At 39.5% G+C, this 18,997-nt stretch overlaps 1 long non-coding RNA gene across 1 annotated transcript in view; it reads left to right on the forward strand.

Annotated features, from left to right (window-relative positions):
- Positions 1-8,288: 8,288 nt before the first annotated feature.
- Positions 8,289-18,997, forward strand: part of LOC144064650 (uncharacterized) — a 56,617-nt gene continuing 45,908 nt past the window's right edge. The window contains exon 1 of the long non-coding RNA XR_013296858.1: positions 8,289-8,427. This is a non-coding gene — a long non-coding RNA (uncharacterized LOC144064650). The remainder of the gene's footprint in view (positions 8,428-18,997) is intronic.

An 18,997-nucleotide genomic window follows, 5' to 3' on the forward strand; every position in this document is an offset into this window, starting at 1 on the left:
TCCAATCAGCCTACCATGCATTTCTTTGGAATGTGGGAGGAAACCAGAGTACCCGGAGAAAACCCACGCAAGCCTGGGGAGACCATCCAAACTCTGCACAGGTAGACCGACCTGGATTTGAGCCCAGGACTCCCACTGTGAGGCCAACGCGCTAACCACTCATCCGCCGAACCACCCAGTTTATTTCCCTCATACATAATAGAAGCAGTGTTTAATATTTGGGTCCCCATTTTTTCGCTACATCTGCTTCGTGTGCAAATATTGGCACATCCTGATTTTGTGCAATCGGGCAAAGTGGTTTTTGCCCATGCGGGTATTCCAGTGCTGTAAGGTTTCAACATAACCTTGAAAAGTTGCCGTGAATATTTTCCTGCTCAAAGCGTACATTATCTAAATAGCAGTGGCTTCAACTGTCAATAACTTAGATTATCTGTAAACACCCCCACAGTGGTAGAGCCCACCCACCCACCACCCTCTGATCTGCAGGGCCAGGCCCCTTCCAAAACCTAAACCGCCTCCGCAGAGATTTCAACCACCCGCTGCGCCGGATTTATGGCAGTCACGAAAATAGAGCTCTACGAATCCGACTCCCAAGTTCGATTCGAAACAGCAAATAATCACTTTTAAATAATCCTTGGGAAGAGTCACACTCAAAATGAAGTAGGCTAAGACTATTAAAGGAGTCAGGGTGAAACTGGGGTCTCTCTCTTGCCTGGTACGAGCTGTCATGCACCAAAAAAATATATAAAAACAAACCAAAATGACTTCAAACAAAAACATGTTTCCATGCTTAACAGGTGCAACAGGACGATCAAAAGCAAGACAAGTAAAAGCCTCGCTGCAGGACTCTGGGGGATTCGAGGGGGGGAGTGGTTGGCATCAATCAGTCAGAGGTCTTGACAAGGACACATCGAAAATTGCCTTGCACTATAATAAATGCACTTCCTGTGAGATGTCCATTCAAATTGGACCATAGCACTCATCCAGGGATGGGCAAACTATTCCACAAAGTTTGAATTCCTAGGAGACACCATACCTGTGAATTTATACGTTTTTTGATCTTTTTTTTTAAGTACGTTTTTTGGAAAACTGATCTGGTTTTAGCCATTTCGGCTCTAATCTGGGCCGTGTCGGTCACTGGTAGCAGACAAAAACGTCATAGTCAACTGCTAATATTGTCATACTTTAAGCATGATATGCGCATGCCTTTTCACCATATAAATATAGCGTGTCAGCAAGCAATGTACCTAGACCAAGGGTGTCAGACTCGGGTTGGTTCGCAGGCCTCTTTAACGGCAACTTGATTTCACGTGGGCCGGACCATTTTAGATATAATATTTAGAATTTTTTTCATAAATGGATTAAAATAACTGGATTAAAAGCCCCGAATATTCAGTTTTTTATAGATCTAAAACAATGTTTATTTGAGCTTTTTTAAATATATTTTTAGATTTTATAAAATGATTTTTGAACTAAAAAAACAGGGAAAATTGATTAAAAAATTTCAATTATTGATTTAAAAGGGAAAAAATCAGGAAATGTAATATACATATATTTGATCCTAAAACAGAAAGTCAGCACTCATGATTTACCTTCCCGGGCCACACAAAATGATGTGGTGGGCCAGATTTGGCCCCCGGGCCGCCACTTTGACACATGTGGCGTACACAATTTGAAATGAGCAAAAAACTTATAAAATATGGGAAAAATGTATAAGTTGACAGGTATGGTTTTCTGACCTGCACTTTGTTAACTTTGATTACCTTGTTTAAATTTGTGAATCATTCACTTTTCTTACCCAATAGCACCTACTATTGGACCGTTTAACACAAATTGTAATAATTGTACAAGTGACTTAGTTGCATGGCAGAAACAGCAGACTGTGCAATAATCGGAAAAAAAACAGTCACAAAGTTAATGGTTAATAGGTTACAGCACATGTCAAAGTGGCGGCCCGGGGGCCAAATCTGGCCCGCCGAATCATTTTGTGTGGCCCGGGAAAGTAAATGAGTGCTGACTTAATATGAAGAGTATAGATGTATATTAAATTTCCTGATTTTCCCCTTTTAAATCTATAATTGTAATTTTTTAATCAATTTTTTCTGTTTTTAGTTCAAAAATAATTTTGTAAAATCTAAAAATATATAAAAAAAGGTAGAATAAACATTATTTTAGATCTATAAAAAACTGAATTTTCAGGGCTTTTAATCCAGTTCTTTTAATCCATTTATTAAAAAAAATCTAAATATTGTATCTAAAATGGTCCGGCCCACATGAAATCGAGTTGACGTTAACGCGGCCCGCGAACCAACCCGAGTCTGACACCCTTGGGTTACAGGATTAAAAAAAAGTAGGGTAAATGTCAGCCTCTTTCAATACTCATGCTTTTTTAGAAGAGTATTGTAAAGATAATGCATGTATTTATACAGTAGATTGACAAATTTAGTTTTAAGATTGTCAAATTTCGACGTAGAGACACGCACATAGTGACAAAGTGGCATTTAGGAGGTTTTTATTGTGCAATTGTAAGTCTTTTGCCGCTTCTCAGGCGAAAATCAAGAGCGGGATAACGTGTGGCGACACGTGCGGGGGTGGAAGACATGGAATGTTTATTTTAAACTGCGTGGAGGAGATGCTGGAACTACTTTGTGACACTTTCATCATATGTCGCAATTCCTCCACCGAATGATGCCATCCGAGTAGATCAAAGCACAAACGCGACAGACGTTGGCAAACACGTGTTACACACAGGACAACATAATGACAGTTCTTCAAGAACAACATTGCAGACAAAAGTAAAGTGATATAGCTACTTTCCATATAGCATGCTACACATTGGACGGGTCAAAATGAAACTACAGTGGTACCTCGACATACGAGTGCCGCCACATACGAGCAATTTGAGATGAGAGTAAAATTTTGAGCAGAAAGTCAGGGTGGAGGCGGGGCCAATAGAGCCAACCCGGGAGAAGAAAGGTATCAAAATGTAAAACAAAATTAGAATTAAGTTTAGTATTAGGTTAGATTAAACTTATTTTTGATTGTGTCTGCATCGTGATCTAAGTTCATTTCAATTTGTTTATATTATGTTACGAGCGCGTTGCCGTGCAAAAAGTCTCCCTCTTCTGTGAAATCGGTCTAATTTTAGTACTATTAAAGACACTATAGTAATATTAAACCACTAGTTATTTGTTACTTTGTTAATAGATGGCAAATTTGAACGAATACAAATGTTTTTCCAATCCAATATCCTGTTTTGGGTGTTTTTTCAAAGGGTTGGAACATTTTTTTTTAGTTCATTTCTATGGGAGACGTTCGTTTGAGTTACGAGAAAATCGACATACGAGTTCAGTCTCGGAACACATTAAGCTCGTATCTTGAGGTACCACTGTACGTTATAAGGCCCAATAGCATGAATTTGAACGAACTACTTGACAAGGACGAACTTCCGAACAAGTCCCAAGGCCTTTAATATGTGGTCTCAAGACCAAGACCAGTCTTGACTGACACATACTGTTGAGTGGTTACCTAACTTTGTCCAATGTCTTAATTTGTTTAAATCTGTTTGATGCAAGCAGTTAAAAATGTGTTGTTAACGTTGTCTCTAGACCTCGTACCTACATGCGGCTAATATGTGAGAAAACACGGTAGTTCCATTTATAAAAACAACAACAGCCTTCATTTAGCAGTTAAAGCACATGCAAAATAAGTTGAATTAACTTCAGCTGCGGGAGTGAATCAAAGCGAGTGAGTTTGGGGAGTTTGTTCGTGAAATGAGTCTTCTCACTGACATGGTAGTTATTAAAAAATCTGATGAGTAGATAATCTGCCGTTCAGTCTCGCACTGCGTTTGGGGAGCAGCACCTGCTCAAAGTGCCTTGCGCATCTCGATCTTATCACGCGTACACCAGGAGACATTTTAATTCCTTTTTAATACACCGGACCAATCTCTGTACATGTTAAAAGTCATGCAGATATAAGACAAACAGTAGTACCAGTAGATCTTGTCAGAAATTTAAACTATAAACTGTTTTAACACAATGTGGAGATTTTGTGTGTGTGTATGTTGAATTATATGGTTGCAAGAAAAGTAGTCCTGAGAATAATAGACGTCTGAGTATGTTAGGTTCATTAATAGTTAGATTTTAATAAAAGAAAGACATCGGAGCACATAATCCAGCGTTATCTTGCAAGTGAGAATCAATCCTGACTCGTCCTCGTCACAGATTATTCTCAAGAAAGACATCCTATCCTGTCCATTTAGCACATTAGAATCAAAACAATTAAGGTGATCTTATTCAAAACAATTGCATAAGCGTTTAACCCGAACAACACAATTAAGGTCGAAAGTCGAAAACACCTGCAGAACAACAATTGCATATCAGGTAAACCAAGCAACACTATTTTAAAACAATTGCTATTTTTTTCGGAGGTTTAATTCGATATCGCCATCTGCTCTGGAATCCAAGTCAAAACAATTTAAGAGTCCTTCACCGATCTTCATTGCGAACTTGCAACTGGGTGAAGGGTCGAGGTTTTAATCCAAGTCAACAGTCCTCGGATCCAGGGCAAAACAATTAAACATCCTCGGAGCCAACTGCAGGGGGAAGTGTCCTTTGGTAACAATTATACTAAGCGTTTGTCAAGCTCATAATGCTTAATATTTCACATATACATATAATGATTAATATTCCACACATACATATAATGATTAATACTTCTTCGTTGTACACACATATATAATAATCCCCAAAATAACTCCAACAAAGTATAATGAAATATAGTATAAAAATGATGCAAGATGCAGTTGTATTGAAAAAAAAAACTTGCAAGTGCAAAGCTAATGGAGCCTGGGTTCGAACCCCTGATCGCAGAACTGTGAAGCAGACGGGTTAAGAACTCTTCTAGTGATATGTTTTCACCACCTTAGTGAAGCCGGAACATTTTAAAGCCTCCAACACATTAAGCCCAGGAAAAATGGCAAAATATTAAAGCACCCCGAGAGACTTTAGCGGTGCAATTTTGTTAGCTGCTCAACCTAATCAAGTCTGCCTCTGTCGTACGACGATCCCCATGGAAATATGGAGATTCATCATCTTTTATGCTCCACGCTCTACTGTCCCCGAGTACGAGGAAATAATTTCAATTTCTCCCCTTGATGAGCTTCCACTGCTGGGCAATTATACGCCAACAATAGACAGCACCTGGGTGAACAATTTGGCGGCTGTGGGATGGCCGCAAAATGATGCAGATGGCCGACGGCGATGGAAAAAGAGCTTGTAAGTGGCTGGAGGTCCGTCGTCGGAGCGCCCAGGATTGACGGAAATGTGACGGAGCCACAATCACTTGGCGTGTGGAGGACACACTTCAGCAGCACTATCGCACCATTGAATTTTGTTAAAAAGGATGCAAAACCTTTGCTATTTTGGCAATGTCATTTCAAACAACCTTTAAAACCAAGCCTACGCAGTTTCAGGACTTCAAGTATTATCATTGAGCTCCATTCAATGTATTATGCATGTGTTTCTATTAATATTAACACGGAAATTTACATCAAATAAAAAAAAAAAAAGGTGGCATAGTGGTTGGCACGTCGGCCTCGCAGTTCTGCGGTCGAGGGTTCGATACCAGCTGGGTCCTCATTTGGTAGAGTTTGCATGTCGTCCTTGGGCTTGGGTGGGTTTTTCTCTGGGTGTTACGGTTTTCGCTCACATCCCAAAAACACACTTGCTAAGCTAATTGGTTGCTAAGCTAATTGCTTGCTAAGCTAATTGCTTGCTAAGCTAATTGCTTGCTAAGCTAATTGCTTGCTAAGCTAATTGTTTGCTAAATTGCTTTTCTGTATGACTTTAATTGGTTGTTTGTCTCTTTGTGCGCTGTGATTGGCTGGCAACTAGTTCAGGGCGTCCCTCCCCTAGTGGTTGTAGTTATGTGGGATAGGCTCTAGCACCCCCCGCGACCCTTGTGAGGATAAGTGGTAAAGAAAATATAATGAATTAATTTATAAAACAAAAAATGAATGTAATATTAGGCGGAATATTAGGCGGAATATTGGGCCTAATATTGGGCGTAATATTGGGCGTAATGTTGGGCCTAATATAAGGCGTAATGCTAGGTGTAATATTAGGCCTAATGTTGGGCGTAATGTTGGGCGTAATGTTGGGCGTAATGTTAGGCGTAATGTTAGGCGTAATATAAGGCGTAATGTTAGGTGTAATATTAGGCGGAATATGAGGCGGAATATTAGGGGTAATATTAGGCGTAATTTTAGGTGTAATTAAATAAATCAAAGTCAAACTCAAATAATGATTAAAAATAAGTTAATTGAGGAATAGCGGGAATACTGAAATATTTTTATATAGAAAATAAAACCTCAGCCGGGTGACTTTTGACACATGTCAATCAAAATGTTAAGTCAAGGTATGACTGATTCTCAATTTCATTTTGTAGAACAATATAGATGAAAAAAAGCATTTTTTAATCATAATGTACAGCTAATAGAAAGTACGAGGATATAATATTTGATAGCGAACATTTTGACTGTGCGGATCTAAAAGTACACTGGACTCTTTTTTATGATTATTATTTTTATCGAATGATTCGGCCCATCACCAGTTGGGTGTCAAAAGAGCATATGATTATTCTGTTGTGTGACAAAGCCGTTCGCCAAAGGGGGACAGTAATTACATCGTTGTCTGCTTTCCAGTCGACTCGCAGCATGGGAATTATTGGTAATCATCCATGTAATGCTCTGCCACTCAGCTTTTGACAGCTGAGTGGAGCGCATGGCGGATGGCGGAGAACCCGCAAGCAACGGCGTGACTCCATCTGCTCTTCGCGCCGTTTGCCGTGTTTGATGTCCCCCGGAGCGGCGGGACGACACGAGGACGAACGTTTCTACTGTTCCGGCAGCAAGGACAGCGAGTCGACAACTTGTGACAAACTACAAGAAACTCACTGCGCCTTGAAAAGAAACATCCCGCTGCCTCTTCAAAATGAATCGATATGGTTCATAGTGGGGGTTTTTGCGAAATCTAAATAATTAATTTACTGAACATTATATCGGGGAGGGATAATGTGCTGTTGTGTAAGCCATCCGACAATAAAACCAATCAATTGAAGCTTGTATTTTTAAAAACTGACACATTTGTATTACCGACCAGATCCTAGAATCCGGTCCTCGAGGGCCACAATGGGTTTTTGTTCCAACCCAAGGGTGTCACACTCGGGTGTGTTCGCGGGCTGTGTTAACGTCAACTTGGTTTCATGTGGGCCGGACCATTTTAGATATAATATTTAGATTTTTTTTTTATAAATGGATTAAAAGAACTGGATTAAAAGCCCGGGGCGCCACTTTGACACGTGTTCCAACCAATCCAACGCAGACAATTTAACCAATTAGAGTTCTGCTGAAACAAGGAGCACCTGACTGCATTGTTTCAGTGTTTTTTTTCCCGTTAGTCAGTGCGAATCGCAGAGCTCGATCGCTAATACGAGAGGAGTATATACTACTTCTCGTGGGCAAGTGGTCGTGCGTTATCCTATTGTGAGGACATTTGTGTACATCATTTTGAGAATATTTTGAATGGAATACAAAAGCAAACAACCCTCGATAGGTTGCATCTGAAAGCCAGGGTGGAGGCGGGGCAAATAGAGCCAACCCTGAGAAGAAATGTATCAAAATGTCAAGCAAAATTAGAATTAAGTTTAGTGTTAGCTTCGATTAAATTTATTTTTGAGTGTGTCTGCATCGTAATCTAAGTTCATTTAAATGTGTTTATGTTATGTTACGAGTGCTTTGCCGTGAAAAAAAACTGCTTATCCTCACAAGGGTGCTGAAGCCTATCTTAGCTAACTACAGTCACCAGGTGGTAGACATCCTGAATTGGTGACCAGCCAATCGCTGGGCACCAGGAAACAAAGGACAACCACTCACGTTCACACGTTCATACCTAGGTCTAATCTAGAGTCTTCAATTAGTTTAGCATGCATGTTTTTTTTCTGGATGACCTGGAATCAAACCCTCGACCCCAGAACTGCGAGCCCAACATGTTATCCACCCTTCACCGGGCTGATCTTGATTTTTCTTGCACGGAAAAATAAATAAACGTGTAAGCAAGTGATTAATAAATGTTCAGAAACGAGGCTAGTGCGTAAAAATGGCGTAAAACCATTCAGACTTTCAGACTTCCAGACACCTCTGGGCTTTAGTGGTTTGGTTTGAGTGGGATCTGGCACATGATCACAGGGGAGCTGACATCCAATTCTCTTTTTCTTACTACATTGCAGGTGAGCGGAGAGAAAATGGGCTGTCAACAGGTGTTCAACTTGTCATAAAAGCAACTTTGGATTGGTAAACAGCCTGACAGGATCGTACCATCTTTCTTCCGCTACAGGGGGGCCGCATACCTGCTTCCTTCCAGTAAGGTAGGTGTTTGATTCATTTTTTTAGAGCTGCTTCTCACACTTCACCACAGCTGAGTACTACTTATGTACTGTAAAAATCTGGGAAAACATTGATGTGACCCAAGGCGGATTGGGCTTGGACATCTGGTTACATTCGTTAGGGCCCGCCCTGCTACTCCATTTCAAATGAGAGATCCTAATGATTTATAGATGTTTTCTTTTAAAAAGTCATCTGCATTAATCCCATGGCTCATTGGGCTTTTAATTAGAATTAAATTCTCTGTGTTAGGAGATGAACAGTTTTTTTCCTGCTGGGGGGACGATATCCATTTGACCTTGTTTTCATCCTGAATTGCTAGAAATTGAAACCCGACACAGGTCTTGAGAATGTAATTTTAAACTATAATGCTAAATACCTCATCTGAAACCTTATTTAAAAATGGATTGCATCATGAATGTCATTAAGAAATCGGCGTTATTCCCAAACACCAGTTGGTTTTCCATCGGCAAAAGTGTTTTACCGGAAAATGTCAATGCATCATTCTTTTGGTGTTCGTTAATATTGCGCCTTGATTGGATTAAATCACCCACACATCCTAAGAAAGGCATTTGGTGCTACATAAGACGAAAAAATATTTAAAAAAATTAAAAAACGCCTTCCCAAAAAGTGATTTTCACGAATCATGGATCTATTTGTGAACCTAGAACGCAGGTGTCAAAGTGGCGGCCCAGGGGCCAAATCTGGCCCGCTGCATCATTTTGTGTGGCCCGGGAAAGTCAATCATGAGTGCCGACTTTCAGTTTTAGGATCAAATTAAAATGATAGATATAGATGTGTATTATATTTCCTGATTTTCCCCCTTTTAAATCAATAATTGCAATTTTTTAATCCATTTTTCTGTGTTTTTAGGTCAAAAATAATCTTGCAAAATCTAAAAATATATAAAAATATGTTCTGTTTTCCACTTTAATATGGCACATAATTAAAGAAAAATTTGGTTTCCTTTCACAATGAAAAACAAATGATTAAAAAACGATTTTCCCTTACTAAGAAAAAAAAGCTCATAAACATTGTTTTAGATCTAAAAAAATGGAATAGTTAAGGCTTGTGATCCAGTTCTTTTAATCCATTTATAAAAAAAAAAAATCTAAATATTATATCTAAAATGGTCCGGCCCACATGAAATGGAGTTGACGTTAAAGCAGCCCGCGAACCAACCCGAGTCTGACACCCTTGACCTAGAAAATGAAACGTGAAAGCCTTGGATATATTTGTGAGATTTGACAAACCTTGGAAGTATTTCTGTAAGAGTTAGTGGACTCGAATAGTCTGAAAAAATCTACGTTCAATGAAGGCACTTGCACAAACCATTTGTTCTTGCTGTGTGTCTTGGACTTCACCAGTCATAGTCATAACTCAACGTAAAACTTATCTGACCCTCATCTGACCGAGCAACAAGTTAGCGTTAGCGAAGCACCAGCTTTCAGCACTTTGAGCCAGTGTTTTTTGTCTGAAAATGAAAGAACCGGTGCTCAACCGAGCATGAGCCCGGAACGAAACATCAACTCCGTTGAAAAGGGGGCTATTAGGGCACTCTCCTTGCAGTCCTGTCCAAATCCATCCAGGTGTTTTGGCGGAAACACCGAGAGATGAGGAAAAACAAACAATATTTTGTGATGGCATGTCCTTTTTTCGTATATTACAGCTTTGGGATGCAAAAAATGTGGACGTAGTAAGGCCATATTTGGAAAATGGCTACAGTAAATGTATTTTTTGTGTGGATGTGTGTGTGTGTGTATGTTTGTATGAAAAAATAATCCCATTCTGGATAAAACACCCTTCCTCAAATTGTCTTTGTGCAGTGGCCAGCACTTACGCACTTACTTAAACGGAGCTGTGTGATACAACGCAATTAAGAGGCACTTCATCACGACATGAGGATGCGTGTACTCATCTAAATGGCTTTCTAAATGCGTCTGTTACCCAATAGGTGCTTTCAACCCTACAAAAATCAACTTAGTGGGACAGTGAAATAGATTGATTGTAATTCAACTCCATTTACTTTCCTCTGTTGGTTTGTTCGTTATTTTAAAAAGACGTACAAATGCACGTGGATTCACTTCACTGGAAAAGGTGGGCTCTAAAAGTGCTGGGAATTGAAAGTGGGTCAAAAGGATTAACCAAGCTTTTCAGATAGGTGTAATAAGTGGTCTTGTACTTGCGTGCGGTATGTAAGCAGACATATTCTAGATTGTTAAACCGGGGGGCTGACAAAGGAACATGGGATGGGGGATGAACCCATTGGGATTAAAGAATAATGTATCATCCGAAGAAATCTAATTTTTGGTCAGAATTCCTGCAATCGGCCAATCAGTGACTAAGTTTTTGGATATATAACATCGGGACAGGAGCTGCTGTCTTTGATGCACTGGGACACACCTTCCAGTAACATACCTGTCAACTTATACGGTTTTCCCGTATGCTATACTTTTTGATCATTTCAAATTGTGTATGCCGTATAACAACTTTTGTACAGGATTTTTTAAGTACCTTTTTTTTTCAAAACTGACCTCGTTTTAGCCATTTCGGCTCTAATCCGGATTGTCTCAGTCCCTGCTAGCAGACGGAAACATTATTGTCGACTCCTAATATTGTCATCCTTTAAAAATTATATTCCCCATTCACCCGTCCGCCTTTTAACTATATAAATATAGTGTGTCAGCAAGCAATGTACCCAGACAGTCAAGCTGTCAGCGTCATGCAGCGACCTTCACAGAATTTTAATTTAGTACCTACAAAAGTCAAGTCCACTTTGGAGAAAATTTTAGACTTTTACGTGGGCCCTATGTTAAACATGATATACCGACATGCATTCCCCATTCACGATATAAATATAGCGGGTCAGCAAGCAATGTACCCAGACAGTCAAGTATTAGCCTCATACAGCGACATCTACAGAATCTTGAATTTAGTGCATACAAAAGTCAAGTCCACTTTGGAGAAAATTTTAGACTTTTATGTGGGCTCTATGTGAGAAAATATGTGCCATATTGCTTTTATACGGTTTAATATCGCTCAATAAGGGGAATTGCAATCATTAATAAGGGGAGCAATTGGCCGAAGTTGTCAGATGTGCAGTAACTAAATTCTTATATAGGAAAAAATATCTCCTAATTTCAAAAATGCTGAAACTTAAGTCTGTCCTGCATCTCTTCTTGTTACTGACTTGATGGCAAACACGAAATTTGGATTTTGCTTCATTTTACAAACAAAAGGACTTCGTGAAGTCCTTTCTTTTGAATTCAGTAAAGTACACCCACCCTTAAGTAACATCCTAAGACATGATGGATAGAAACATGACCTTGACAGGTCCAGACTTTTCTTGCCAGGAGGCAAAAGTGGCACATGACACGACATCAATATCCCAAGTAGCCACCAGGGCCTCCGAGTGGTCTTGGCGGCGGGCGATTGAGGGGTTAGCCGCAGCTGGCGAGATGATACGAAGCTTTCCGCGATATGCCTACGGGCTTCAGATTCATTTAAATGATAGAGCTGACTTTAAAGCATGACACACGTTAATTGATGTCGAGAAGAGGCGTCCGAGATGGAGGCCGGAGGATATCCGCCAGCCACAGACGAGAACACCAACATCTTTGTCTTCTCTCTTTGTTTTACTGTGACTAACAGTCATAGATCGTGTCCACACACTCACGCCACGGGAAAAGAAATCTCAAGGACATTTTGCCGCACCTCTTAACATCCGTCAAGATAAACAGCGATCCTCGAGTCTTCCGCCACCAGATTTTTTCGGAACCCTTCATCTCTCTTTTTTTTACTCATCGGTGTGCTTTGGGCAAAGCGACCGTGTAAGCATTGTCGTGGCCCAACCTCTCTCTGTCTGGCCCCTCGTTAAAATTCTGAGAGGTGCTGCTAGCTCCCCGAGGAGGCCGCTGGCTGCCGCTCAGAAGCCCTTTGAGCTGCCAAATCAGCGGAGGCTGCCAGTGGCCCAACGCGCGTTCCTCCGCACGGGCACTGGCCCATTGATTTAGTGCCGTGGGCTAGAAAGCTCTCCGAGGAACGCTAGCCATCCTGACTGGAATCTTATTTATTCCCGCGCTAGGTTGGGCCAGACGGCCTATCTAGAACCCTGCTTGAAATGCATCACGGCGAGACAAAAACAAAATGAAGACTGTTAAAAATGCTGATGCAATTTTGGGGGATGAGTGAATGTGATCCAAGTAGATCTATACCATGCATCAGATATATTTTGTCTTTGCTGGTACCTGTAGAGTTGTATGCACCTGTAAAATGAAGCATTTTTGCTTATTTTTATCTGGAACAGTTTTGCGGGGCAAGAAGAAGGCAAAACATTATGTCTATTGGTATTACCGTATTTTCTCGCATATAAGCCGCCTCCGCGTATAAGCCGCACACTTGAAATTGCCTTAAAATCGTTGAATTTGACCATTTATCTTGTATAAGATGCCCCCTGATTCACAATTTTCACCTCCATATTCATGGTTTTAATAGGCAGTACAAATGTGTTACTTTGAAGGGAAAATCTTAAGAAAAATCATCACACACGGTATTTCTGAGATACTGTATGAATCAAAAGGATTGTCTGCGAAATTGCACATTCCGAAAGGGTGTTGCCTGCACATAGAAAAATTCAAAAAGGAGGTCACGTGAGCAGTACAACCAGTAAGTGTGTCCCTAGCGGTTTAGTTTTTCATCCCTAGGTAAGATGGCGGTGCCCTGAGCAAGCAATGGCAGGCACATTTTTTTCTTTAATTTCATTCATAGATGTCAATATAAATTTTATTTTGCATTTCTTCTGTTTATCTTTTCTCTATTTTATAAATAAATGACCATATCGGCTGCATTGTCTTGCGTTTTGCATTTTGTCTTTGTCACCTGTAGTTTGGTGCATGTCAAGTCTAATTTATGCGCATATAAGCCGTATCCTTGAGTCAGTCATTAGTTTTTTGAGCGACAAATATGGCGTATATGCGAGACAACACAGTATTTTGTTTTTGTTGGGTACCTCTACTGTTGCAAGAACCTGAAAAATGAAACATATTTGTTTATTTTTATCTGCAACAGTTTTGCGGGGCAGGAGGAAAGAAAGCAAAACATATTTTGTCTGTTGTTAAATGGAAATTTAAAAGGATCTGACGGAATTCAGAAATGGACATAAAAAGAAAGGTGAGGACAACTGCTGTGGAGGTGTCGGAATGAGGGAAATGAGCCAGGATATTTGTTAAAGAAAATTATTGCACCAAACAGATTTCCAGGTAAGGATGAGGGAGGACATGCGAGGACAGAATTGCCATCTTGAAAAACACACCGATAAGTTATGGATTACTTTTATCATGTCAGGTCATTTGTAAGATTCAATGCTGTTGCTATGTGTGCAGCTAGGCCTAGCATACTGTATCTGTTCCACGGGGGATCGAGTCAAAGTCATACCGCCCACACCCAGGGACCTAATACGGTCCCTTGGTCCCACTACCGCCTAGCAGGATACCAACCCACATCCCTAGAGGACCAAGGGGGACCCGGCCAACCACAGGGTTTGGAAATGAGGGACTAACTACCTGGGAAGGAGACTGCCCAACTCCAGGGAGCACATGCCCCCCGCCAGCTGTAATTAAGGACAGGCAAAGGCACCGTGCACAGGGGGGCAACTTGGGACAGGGGATTTCTAGCCAGCTGAAGCTAATCGACCAGAGGGAGGAAGATAGTGGCCTAAGAGTAAAGCCCCCAGTCATGTGAATACTATGGTTACAGGGTCCCCAACTATTAACCAATAGGTGACATCTATAATAAGCTAAAGTTATAACAAAAGTATAATCGCCTCCAAAGAAGCAGTTTTATCAGGTGTTTAGGTAACCTAATTTTTAAAACTGCATACGTGAAAATTTGACTGCAATCGTAGAGAACCGATAGGGGCCAAAAAATACGATTGACCTCAAGCTAGCTAAGGTCAAAAGGCGGCGTTGTGAGAATCATACATTTATACTGCGAAGGATAGTCCGACTAACCAATGAATTAAAAAAAAGTCCACATTAAATATCAGTTTACCATTAAAGCAAACAGCATCTGGGTTGTATAAAACACATACCTGTCAACCTCGGCCAATTACTCCCCTTATTAATGATTGCAATTCCCCTTATTAAGTGATAATAAACCTTACGAAAAAAACGTGACAGATAAGAAGCACCTGACTGCAATCCACTGATTGCACTTGTTGAACACCGGTTGCAATATTCCATATTTACTCACATACTTAAAAGTCTAAAATGTGAAAAGTGGACGTAGCGCTCAATCAGTCGGTGCGCCTTTTGTATGTACTAAATTCTAGATTCTGTAGAAGTTGCTTTTTAACAGATTTACAGTAGTCTTCATTTAAGGTGTGCAATTAGACACTGGAAAATATGAGGGTAACAGCAGTCACATCGTAACTTATGAAACATTTTCGGGTGATAACGTCACCTCATTTTATTACCAAATCTAAATCCCCAAATGAAAATACAGACTGCCATCTTTCCGCTCGAGTGTTTTTCCAGCCCGGGTTCTTCGTGCCTCGGCCGGGGGGACGAAAACGACACAGTTGAGTGGCAGCATTTTGTTTTTGCATTTGTCTCCAAACAGACGCGAAGCTGTCATTCAAGGTCCCGCTGAAGATTGCCATCAAATGTAATCGCTTCAAAGCTTATTCCCACGGACGCCTACTTACAAATGCGATGTTTCAGGTGTCTGTCAAAGAGAGGTCATACAGGGCTAAAAAAAAAATCAAATATACACATTTAAATATAGTCAGCCTATTAAGATTCATAGTAGGCACTCCTAAGGCAAGCTAACGCTTTGGTGTTGTTGCATTTGTAGCCTCAGTGCTCCGTTATCTTTCTTTGACCAAACTAAAAAACTATTCATTCATTCATTTTCTGAACCACTTTATCCTAATTAGGGTCCCAGGGGGTGCTGGAGGCTATCCCAACCAGAGGCGGGGGACACCCTGAATCGGTGGCCAGCCAATCACAGGGCACAAGGAGACAAACAACCAATCACAGTCATACCTAGGGGCAATTTAGTGTCCAATCAGCCTACCATGCTTGTTTTTTGGAATGTGGGAGAAAACCAGAGTACCTGGAGAAAACCCACACAAGCCCGGGGAGAACATGCAAACTCCCAGCCGACCTGGATTTGAACCCACGACCCCAGAGCTGTGAGGCCGACGCGCTAACCAATTATCCGCCAGGCCGCCACACACACAAAAAAATATAAGAATAATCATTTTTCAAAAAGAATTCATTCATTTTCGGAATTGCTTAACCTTAAGGGTTGCATGGGGCGCCGGAGACTATCTCAGCTAACTACGGGCACCAAGCGGGGGTCACCCTGAATCGGTGGCCGGCCAATCGCAGGGCTCAAGGAGACGAAGGACAACTGTTCAATTTAGCGTACAATTAGCGTAGCATGCATGTTTTTGGAATGTGGGAGAAGACCAGAGTACCCGGAGAAAACCCACACTAGCCCAAGGACAACCGTTCACTAATACCTAAGGACAATTTAGCATACAATTAGCCTAGCATGCATGATTTTGGGGATGTGGGAGTAAACCGGAATACCCATAGAAAACCCACGCAAGCCCGTGGAGAATATGCAAACTCCACACAGTGATGCCAGTAATGTGCTAGTAGTATTTTTGCTGTCTCTGTTACTAAGTAGTACTTTATTTTGGATTTGATTGATTGTGTAGTACACAAAAACTATATTTTTTAATATCTAAGGATGGATTTGTAACCTTTCTAGTGTCTAAACCGCTTTGGTTTTATTTATGGAAATTCAATTAAATAGATTTTGGGACAGATAATGAATGAATGGATTTTACGTTAAAGTATTATTAATCATATTAAATTATTGTTTTCCTGTCTAATCTACGTAGTATTGCACTTTTCTTGGAAATATTTCTTGACTTGCAAATCAATTACTAGTCAACCCGGTGCCTGGCGTTTGTAATATTTGGAATCAATCAGCCGGTGGCTTAGTATAGATTTACAATAGTGCCCCCTTCAGCCCCCCTTATGAGAAACGGTGGGCTTTCAATCATAGTCTACTATCACCTCAGGCTGCAAGAAAAAAAAAAGAAAAGGGAAAAAAACCCGATCTGGAGATGTTGCCATTTAAAAACCATCACGTTCTAAAGTGCAGCAGATAAAGAAAATTGTTTTAAGGTCAAGGCTGGCATATAAAAAGCATGTCGACAAAGAGGGCGAGATGTGAAACGTCTGATAAGCGGCTGAAATTACGCCGGGAAAAGCATTTGTGTATGAAAACACGGGCCTGTCCTCTCACAACTTTTCAAGTTCATGTCATTATTTGATTCCGGCCTGTGATTGGCCACAATTGACAGTGTAGCAATCTATACGATTTTGCTATATGACTATCAAATATTTAAATTTTATGACCTAGCCAGATCTGAGGCATGGCTAAAGAGGAAGTCGAAATGACGTTTAAAATTGTTGGAATTGACGTTTAAAATTGTTGGAATTGACGTTTAAAATTGTTAGAATTGATGTTTAAAATTGTTGGAGTTGACCTTTGAAATTGTTGGAATTGACGTTTAAAATGGTCTGAATTGACGTTTAAAATTGTTGGCATTGACGTTTGGAATTGTTGGAATTTACGTTTGAGATTTTTGGAATTGTCGTTTGAAATTGTTGGAATTGAAATTGTTGGAATTGACATTTAAAATTGTTGGAATTGACGTTTAAAATTGTTGAAATTGACGTTTAAAATTGTTGGAATTGACATTTAAAATTGTTGGAATTGATGTTTAAAATTGTTGGAATTGACGTTTGAAATTGTTGGAATTGACATTTGAAATTGTTGGAATTGATGTTTGAAATTGTTGGAATTGACGTTTAAAATGGTGGGAATTGATGTTTAAAATGGTTGGAATTCACGTTTAAAATGGTTGGAATTGACATTTAAAATGGTTGGAATTGACGTTTGAAATGGTTGAAATTGATGTTTAAAATTGTTGGAATTGACGTTTAGCGCTGTCATCCACCAATGATTAATATTATTTTTATTGTTTTAACCGTTACACGGCATTCATTGAATTTACTTAGCAGTAGAATGACAAAAATATATTTTTTAAAAAGATGACACAGTATACAGCTAGAGTGAATGCAATATTATTATTAATTATATTTAAAAAAAAATAAAAAACGGTATTAATTCAGTAGGCCCAAAAAGGAGTCAGAATTATATCGCTAATTGTAAAGTTCAATATTATGATTTTTTTTTAAAAAGAGAAGAGAAAATTAACTTCAGAAGGTTACTTAAGGCCATAACTAGACTGTATTTATTTTTATTAATTTTAGTTTCAATAATTTAGGTTTAATCCATATAAAAGACGGATAAACACAGTAATTATGAACCATTTAAAAAAAATCTAAAAATAAATGTAATTAACAAAAATGGTCACTTGCTCTCCAACGAGTGCAAAGTAATAAATACATAAATCATTTTTATCCCTCTCACTTTTGTCAAAAGTACACAGCAACATTGTTATTGTACTTCTCGTTTGTGAAAAGCAACATATATATCTGTTCTTTTCCCTCTTTACAATTTGAGCAAAATCATAGCCATCCCAATAATGGCGGTCATCTGATGATAAATCCTCTATGGAATGTTCATATTTCATTTCAAATCGAATGCTCTATCACAGCCGCGTAAATTACATGAAAGCATAAAGCCGTCTTTCTCTCAGCGATCACAAATGCATTGGACGAACACTTCCATGCATTTCTAACGAGCCGCGCCTCACAAGGGACGAACGTGATCAACAAGTCGTTCCCGGCTCGCGGCGACTCCTTCGTCTACGGGAACCGCATTCCCGAGACGCACGCCGTTCTCACGCCAAAAAAATGTCACGTCGACCCATTGAGGTTAGCCATGTTTTTGTGGTGGTCTGAAAAGTACCCTTGCGACCTTTCTACTTTTTTTCTTACACAAAGTAGCATTAGCATTTTTCATGTCGAGTATAAGACGACAGCGTCAAAGCAATTTTTTATGTATTTTTATTTTTTTCTTCTAGCTTCACCCAGTAGAATATAGCAATTACCATGGAAATGAAGTTTAAGATTATAAAAAGAGTGGCGAGAAATACAAATAGTTTTCGTAATTATTTTAAAACTAGGTTGAACTTGAAGTAACTTTCCATTGTTGTCTTAGTGTAACTATATTCTCCCTGGTGTCCATGAATGGAATTGAATTTAATGCTTTTTATTGTCATTATACAAGTATGAGATTTAAAGCCTCAGCACAAAGTGCATAATAACATCAAGAATGAAACAGACAAATTAATAATTAATAAATAATAAAAATAACTCCTAAATAAATAGTTGAATTGAATTGAATGCTTTTAATGTCCTTATGCAAGTATAATGAGATTTAAAGCTTTCATGACGTAGAGCATAAATATCATCAACAAACTGACAAATAAATAATGAGTAAACAAGTAAATAATCAATAAAAAGGTAGTCAACAACATAAGTAGGGAAGTGCACAAATAACAAC

Source organism: Stigmatopora argus, chromosome 2, assembly GCF_051989625.1.
Source record: "Stigmatopora argus isolate UIUO_Sarg chromosome 2, RoL_Sarg_1.0, whole genome shotgun sequence".
Classification (NCBI taxonomy): domain Eukaryota; kingdom Metazoa; phylum Chordata; class Actinopteri; order Syngnathiformes; family Syngnathidae; genus Stigmatopora; species Stigmatopora argus.